The 8,267-nt window shown below is 41.6% G+C and overlaps 1 pseudogene; it reads right to left on the bottom strand.

Annotated features, from left to right (window-relative positions):
• Positions 1 to 7,323: 7,323 nt before the first annotated feature.
• Positions 7,324 to 7,442, bottom strand: LOC148518363 (5S ribosomal RNA; annotated as a pseudogene).
• Between the last annotated feature and the right edge of the window lie 825 nt (positions 7,443 to 8,267).

The following is an 8,267-nucleotide window of genomic DNA, read 5'->3' as shown; positions in this document are numbered from 1 at the left end:
TTTCACCATCTAGATATGTTTGCTCCTGATTTTATTTTTTCTTCTTTTACAGTATGTTGGTGTTGGTTAAGGGATGTCTGCTGCAGCATAAGCAGAAGTAAGTGGATTCCACAATATTGATCTTCCAATTGGTGACATCCTAAGTTTTTCGGACTCAGATGTTGATCAAATACTATTTAAAGATAATCTGCAAGACACAGCAGGAAAAGAGATCGCAGAACAAGTACCTGTATTTACACAGCTTTTACGTCTGAAGAAAAGTGAGGTAGAGTGTTATCTATACGGTGTAACATTATCTAATTACTTCAGGGAGAAAAAGATCCCTTGCGGATTCATAATAAAAAACATCCCTACCGTAGGCAGACACAACCCTGAATTCTGCCGGAAATGGGCTGCTGTGTTGAGTAAATGCCCATTTGACCTCATAGTGGAAGAATCAGCGAGAGAACTATCCCTTGTACTTGAAAAGATCACTAACTTTGAGACACATAATAAGGAAGAAATAAAAGGTGACACTACAGATGACTGGTGGAGTAAATTAAGTTCTCCTGTAGAAAAATACAGATCTGAGCTGATTTAGGTTAAAAAAAAAAAAAATTAAATTGCAAACTGTAGAGCGAGATTACACTGAACATAAAATATACAGCTGGGTGAACAACCGCACTCAGGTTCCAGACAGGAAAGCACATTATAAACAACGGACAAAGTTTGGTCTTGAAACAGACACTTCAAGTGGAGCAGTTTCCTCAAGCGATTTGGAATGTGTAAGAGGAACACAGAGCACTTCTTCACAAAAGCCCCCTTTAGGGGTTGCTACCAGAGGACAAGGAAGCCCACCACCTGATCCTGCACCTACAGGGGAGGCCAGTGGGAGCGGATGCACAAAAAGGACATACAAATGGAGGATTTAGAAGTCTACTCATAATGCAGTGAAAAGGCCTGTTTAGCTGAAAACAGGGCTTTTCCACTGCTTTTGGCGATTCATAGAGGTGGTTACCGTGGAGAAGGGTATTCCTATTCCATCAGCAACCCCACTTTGTGTATGAATCGCATCACCATACTTTTGTATGGTGAGTGCAATTCATAAAGGAAAGAAAAGCTCAGCTTTCCGTTCCTTTCCTGCAGTACAGTCTGTACCACAAGCCAAACAGAGTAGGGAAATAGCATACTTTCCTGCTGTCTGCCCGGCACCCAGCGCTGGCTCCGCCCCCTTTTCCCAGTGTCCATTGCAGCAGGTTTGACTTGACCTGCTGCTCTGGGACGCCGGCGCATGCACAGTAAGAATACAGGCAAATTGGGCTCCCGATACATCTGTATTCTCACTGCATCCAGGGATCGCGGAGGGGCCGGACAGCACCTGAAGACGCCCGACCGGTAAGTCTACATGAATGGCTGCTAAACATCACTATATATCACATCAATGTGATGCGATATATAGTGATGTTTATCGTGAGCCACTTCATGTTCTTTATCAATAGATCCCTTAATCTTTAACTTATCATCTCGAGTATTAACCCCGGATGAAGGGCCTGATTCAGAGCCGGACGCTCTGAAAGAGCGCTCGCTCTGAATCAGGACGTTTTTTTATTTTTTTTTGCGGTTTCCTGGCTGCTCGCATAGCTGTGGGTGACCACCCACAGCTATTGCGAGCGGCCAGATGATGGTCGCGATGGTCGAGACCATCGCGACCATTGGGGCTTGTGATGAGACCTTTGTGGTAGGGTCTCGTTCCCGCAAGCCCCAGTGAGCTTTCGGCTCTATTAGAGCTGGAAGCTCACCCACTGACATCACTCGTGATGTCAGTGGGGCCGCCCCCAAACGGCAGGCATTCCATCGGGTACGCCTCTGTTTGGCCAGCCACCCCCCCTGCCCATCTCCAAAACGGAGCAAGCTGTCAATCAAAATCGACAACAGCCCTGCTTTGGTGCGAGACCAGTAGCGATGGAGCGCCCGTCACTAGCCGGGTCTCGCGCATGCGCACGTCGGAGCCAGCTCCGGCATGTGAATGCGCAGTGGCCAAACATCGACCCGCTCGCGAGCGGGTCTGAATCAGGCCCGAAGTACAGTAAGTGTCTTAAATAAAGGCTTATCATTTGTCCCCTCTATCAAGTCAAATTTATTTCAGAGTAAAGTGGATCTTTACAAGCTTAACTAATGGTGAATAAAGCACCAATACTGATCTCCCATTACCATTCTTGTGGAAATCCACGTTTGAACCTGTGTCTCATAACCTGGCCATTAAATATTTTACAACAAGAACAGATAAGATATTGAAAGACAAAATGACAATACAGGATATGCCTATCATTCACAGAAGAAAAGAGAATCAGTTTTACTAGGTACACTCAAATCCTCAAATAACACTATGGGCGGTATTCAATTAGCATCCCCGCTATTCGCCGTATTCAATTCAAAAAGACGTGAAAACACGCGACACGCGAAGTCAGTACAGGTGGAAAGTGGTGTCAGAATCAGGGAAATCAGCCTGAACCCCCTAAAAAGATGCAGAAACATTGGGGATCAATGTAGTAGTGTCTTTGCACAAGAGGTGAAGAATGGCTTAATGCAGTATTTTTTGGAGAAAATAAGTAGTCCTGGCAAATTTGGGGTACCTGAAAATGGGTGCAAACATCTTTTAATGTTTCTAAAGTGAAGTTTTAATAAAAATGAAATTCCTTCATCATAAAAGCACCTACAATCCCCAAAACACTTGGCCCCTTCTTAGAGCACCCCCAGAACCTTATTTCGCTAGATTTTGAAGTTGCCCCCCCACTTTGCGCTTTTGCAAAATGAAAGTACTTTTTTGGGGTGTTAAGTTTTTTTAAGGAATTTTTTACGCAGTTGTCCTTAGGGGTGCTGTCCCAAAGGTTCTGAGGGGTATCCCCACCTTTGCACCCCAAAATAAAAAATGCACTACTTTTCTCCTGCTATTCAGAGGCAAATCTTTTTCGCCTATTACATTGCATTGACTTTCCACGTATGCGAAAAGTATTTGGAATTGAATACGGAGATAAGTTTCCGACAGGTGAAAAGTCACAATCGGCGATACTTTTTTGCGAATCTCGGCTTTTCGCTTCTAATTGAAAACGGGCCTATGTATAAAAACAATTTTCATTGGATATGCATTAAAAAAACAAGTATCCTCTTGTCCATATATAGTAACACGAGTACTAATGTCCTACTCTATTTATATATTTTTTTAAAATATTTTTTGTTTTTATAAAAACTGTATGTCCTTAAATAAGGTCAAGCAAAATATAATGTTAAAAACTATATAGAAATATAGAGTGATAAAGAAAATAAATTTATGTGAATAAAGAAATATTTAAAACCACGGCTGTGTGCTGTCTTTATTTATAGTATATTGCAATTTTATCACTGTGTGTTTCCAAAATTAGTCTGTTATTTCAAGCTCAATACATTTATTGCAGGGACATTTTAGATACACATGTCCCAGAAAATTTTATTTTCATTCTGTCAGCCAGAAATGTTCCAATCCAAATCCGGCTGTATGTATTCAGTACAGACTGTGTACTCACATATTATGACATTTATTTAATATGTTTATTCAAATCATAGAGTTATTTATCTTATTTTATAAACTTCCCAAGATATTCGGTACCTACGGAAAGATTTAATCTCCTTATCGAATATATTGCTGCTCGAATATGTGTGATCCTAAGGCTTGAGGGGATGACGATATATATTGATTAAGGCCCTCATTCAGAGCCGTACGCTCTGAGCAGAGCGCACGCTCTGAATGAGGGCCGTCCTCCATAACTATGGAGCGTCCCCCTGGACGCTCGTATAGCTGTGGGTCACCACCCACAGCCTATACGAGCGTGCAGTTTGATGGCCGCGATGGTCTTGACCATCGCGACCATCGAAACTGCGAGCCGGAGCCTGCGGTTGAGGTTTTCAACCGCAAGGCCCGGAGTGATTTTGGCTCTATCAGAGCCAAAATCACTCCCACTGACATCACTAGTGATGTCAGTGGGCCGGCTTCTGACGGTAGGCGTTCCCTTGGGAACGCCCCCGTCAGGGAGGCACGCCCCCGGCACGCCCACCAAAGGGGGCGTGCTGTCAATCAACATCGACAGCACGCCCCCCTTGATCAGACACAACGAGCGAAGGACTTTCCTTCGCTCGTCACGTCTGGCGCATGTGCACGACGGAGCTCCCGCCGTCGTGCGCATGCGCAGTGCACAACATCGACCCACTTGCGAGCGGACAGCCGCTTGCGAGTGGGTCTGAATCAGGGCCTAAGTGCCTATCTAACCAATTGTCTGCTACACCAACCAAAGTGCATCTCTATTTGCAAAAACATATTATTATATATATGGTACGGCTAGATACCTTTATCCTGCAATCAGTTATCAGGATAATTCATCCTTTCTAGGCATAATACATTGTCATTAACGGCAGCTTTATAGAGGAGCTATATTCTTAGGTTTACTCGTGATGTTCGTTCTGTTAGCTGTTCCCATATATTTAGCACAGACAACTTATAGTTAAATTATTCCTGGGTTATTCAGTCACTTGTTAAGCACACACGTATTTAGATTAAAGGATAGCAGTTCTCCGTAACAGACACTAAATGTCCAATTCTAAAAATGTGCATAAATACACTTGTCCCGCTGTCAGGGAAAGTGATGTTTATAACTTTATATAGCCCCCTGTGTATTAATTAGTTGGATTCACTTTGTTGTTTTAACTAACTGTAACCTGGGTTAGCTCTAAGCCAATGGATATACGGTATGTCACACACACCAATAAATCTTCTAGTCAAAGAAAAGAAATCACACTCGTTTCTTAATCTGGAAAAAGCATCCGTCGCCTCATTTAACGCTGACAGATCCACCTTACTTGAACCAATAGACTTACCATCTATCAGTAATGCACATCAGTGGTCCTTCATCATCGGATGCGATTGCCTACACAAACAGTTTGAAACCGTCATAAAAAAACACTGGCATATTTTACAGAAGCATCCTATTCTAAAAGAGATCATACCGGCCCATCCAAAATTTGCCTGCAGGAGAGCTGCCAATTTGAAAACACATCTTGTTAAGAGTGCTTTACCAACAAAGCCTCTTAACCCTATTCATACCAAAGGATTTCACAGAAGTGGGTCCTGCTTGGCCTGCAAACAAGTGAAATCAGAAACAGCTAAATTTACTGACACAACTGTCAATGGAACCAAATTCAATATCAACGATTTCGTAACTTGTAATACTACTAATGTGGTATATCTCATTATGTGCACGTGTGAAAACTTCCCGTTCCCTAAAAACCCGCTTGGGTGAGCACATGAGGAACATAAAAAAGGGCTTATCTGAACACTTTCATATCCACCATAACTATCCCCTGATTCCATCAAATATTTCATGGGACTTCAGTATGTGAGGTCCACACGGAGAGATAAGGATATTGAAGGCAATTTAGCCCGCACGGAAATGAAAACCATTTATAAATTACAAACTCTTCCTCCGTTAGGTTTGAACTTAGATTTTTAAATCAAATGGTTTCTGTGATTCATTTCGACTTCTTGTACCCACTTGCATAAACTTATGGATATATCCTAATCTTCTTCCCTCTTTTCATTCCTATTTTTTCAACATAATGGGAGAAATTCCTCTCCCCCACTGAGGTGGACAGTCCACAAACGATCCATCCAGTTCAAGTGCCCATCTCCACTAATCTATCAATTTGAGGGCGAAACGAAGAACCCTCTATGAACCTCCTACAATTTTAATCTTATTAATAAAGTCAAAATTCCACCAATTCACACTTACAGTATCTACACACCTGATATGCAAGAATTCTTCACCAAAATGGTAGTCGGAATACATCAAAATTGACACATTAACCCTCCCAAATGTAGATTGGAATACCAATGGACTTCGAAAAAATGGCAGATGGAACATTCAGTTAAAGACACAGACACTTGCTGTTGTTTTCTACCAAGCAACACTCGACGGGGCAATCACATGCTCATCTCATCCAGCGCCGAAACTGGAAATCCAGAGGATTGGAAGCTACAATCCAGACACCAGGACATTCCCTCCATATAAATAGTACCAGTACCAACACGGGTAAGTACTAGGCTTGAGGAAGAGATCAGCAAGTGTCTCAAAATGCGTTGGTGTACCCCCGTGCCACCCGAACTCCAAACATCTGAAGGACACTACCTCGACTGGTTAAGCGTCAGGAGCCATGTGCAGGGGAAAAACCGGTACCTCTGCATGTCTTTTGCTTTCACGCCTGCGGCTCCTCCACACAGTTGATGTTTCCTGTTCTGTCTTTCCTGTTCTGCATACGTGCTCTTTATATTGACTGCTATGCATAGACTTTCAGTTCTGGCAAACTGAGACGACATTTAGTGGGCTCTTGTGTTTTTTTTGCTTCATTGTTGTTTACACATTTGCTATTTATCTTTGTTCTTATATTGTCTGATAACCGATCAGATCCATCTCTTTCCCATTGTTTTTATTGGACTTGTGTACTATCACCTGATTTTTTGTACCGTCTCCACATATATGCTTTTGTGAGGTCCATATTAGTTCTTCACTCCTGGATCGCATATTTATGTTGATATCTATTGTACATTGCTTATCACCTATTGTACATTGTATGGAATCCACAGACTTCCATTTTGTTATTTCTCATTAAAATTCTTGTTTTTTACCATCCTTTTGATATGGTTTACTGGGCAGCGCCAGGTTTTCTATTATGTCATCTTTATTTGTCTATTCATACCCTTGTGAGTTTCATAGGGAAACCTGCAGCCATAGTAGAGGCTTGCTTTGACCCTAGAAGCGCCCACACCAGTATCTATTAGGGATGAGCGGGTTCGGATTTCCGAACCCCCCCGAGTCCCCCCGATCCGAGCCGGGAACCGAGTCCTGCACGGGATTTCCCACCAGACTCATTTCCCGAAACGAGGCAAAACGTCATCATCCCACTGTCGGATTCTCAAGGGTTTTGGATTCTATGTTAAACAACAAAAGGAGGGAAAGTAGGGCTATTTTCTGGGGCACTCTTATGAAAGTGTAAGTGTAATAAAATTTTACTTTTATTATGCATCAATAAAATAATACGGTATCATACAATCATAATTGACATATGATGTGGACTCATCACCTGTTGAAATCAGACTTAATTCACATAATGAAATCTACTGGCAAAATATTGATAAATTCTACATTCCACTGGATAAAGCTTGATTTCAATTATTGACACTATATAGGTATAGTTATTGTACACTTAGATGTTATTATAATGCTTTGCCATGTGCAAAAACAATACCAAGTATTCTCTTTTAACTTACAGCACCTACTATTCCCAGGAGGTCTCCCTTCCAGATACTAACCAGGCCTATTACTGTTTGGCTTCCAAGATCGGACGAGATTGGGCAAATCAAGTAATGTATGGCTGTAGGTGTACTTGCACAGGGAAAAATTGCACCAATACCTGGTCAAAGCAGATATATATGTAGGAGTAGTGCAGTGTATAGTCCATTTTATTAGTAAATAATAGCGTTAAAAAAAAGTAATGCATAAGCAAACTTTATTTGTTACACATAGATATTATATTTGATCAATACGTCAAGAGTATCACCTGATTATGCATACAGGTAATATTACATATGTCTGTGCATTAACCTCAATTGATAGAAATCAGATCATATGATATATATTTTTTAAATCCGGGTTTTAGCATATCACACAATATCCTTGGTACTCAAAGTAACATGTAACAATCATATAGTGTCACTTCTCAATCAAGCAAAGAACGGTATTGTGTAGCCCATTATAACAAAATTCAAAGTCATACTGACTGTTTTACTCTCAATGGTGTATCAGGCAACAAGATGCACAACAGGCCTTCCCTTGTTAGAGTGCAGAAATTAATAAAAAAGATATTCACAATTGGCAATTCCTGCCTCTGCAAGAATTGCTATAGACTAGCATAGTAAATAAATAATTGAATAAATAAATAGAGCCAAAGCTAGTAAGCAAAGTGTCACTGTAATGAGCCACATAAACCTGTAAGCGTGCAGCTACAGTATTGAGTTTCTGGACACGGAGGTCCTAGTGTAAGTTTGCATGTTAATACAATACCAGTTCCAAAATTAGGGTAGCTAGGAGTCCGGCCCGTGCACTGTCTAAATCTCCATGCGGTATGTAGATTTCAAAGATGACGCGCATTTCGCCCGGCTGAGGGCTTGTTCACCTTTGGATTCTACAAAGGTCACGTGATCGCCG

This window comes from Taudactylus pleione, unplaced genomic scaffold (assembly GCF_031769625.1).
Source record: "Taudactylus pleione unplaced genomic scaffold, aTauple2 ptg000201l, whole genome shotgun sequence".
In the NCBI taxonomy this organism is placed as follows: Eukaryota; Metazoa; Chordata; class Amphibia; order Anura; family Myobatrachidae; genus Taudactylus; species Taudactylus pleione.
This window is presented reverse-complemented; position numbering and strand designations above follow the sequence as displayed.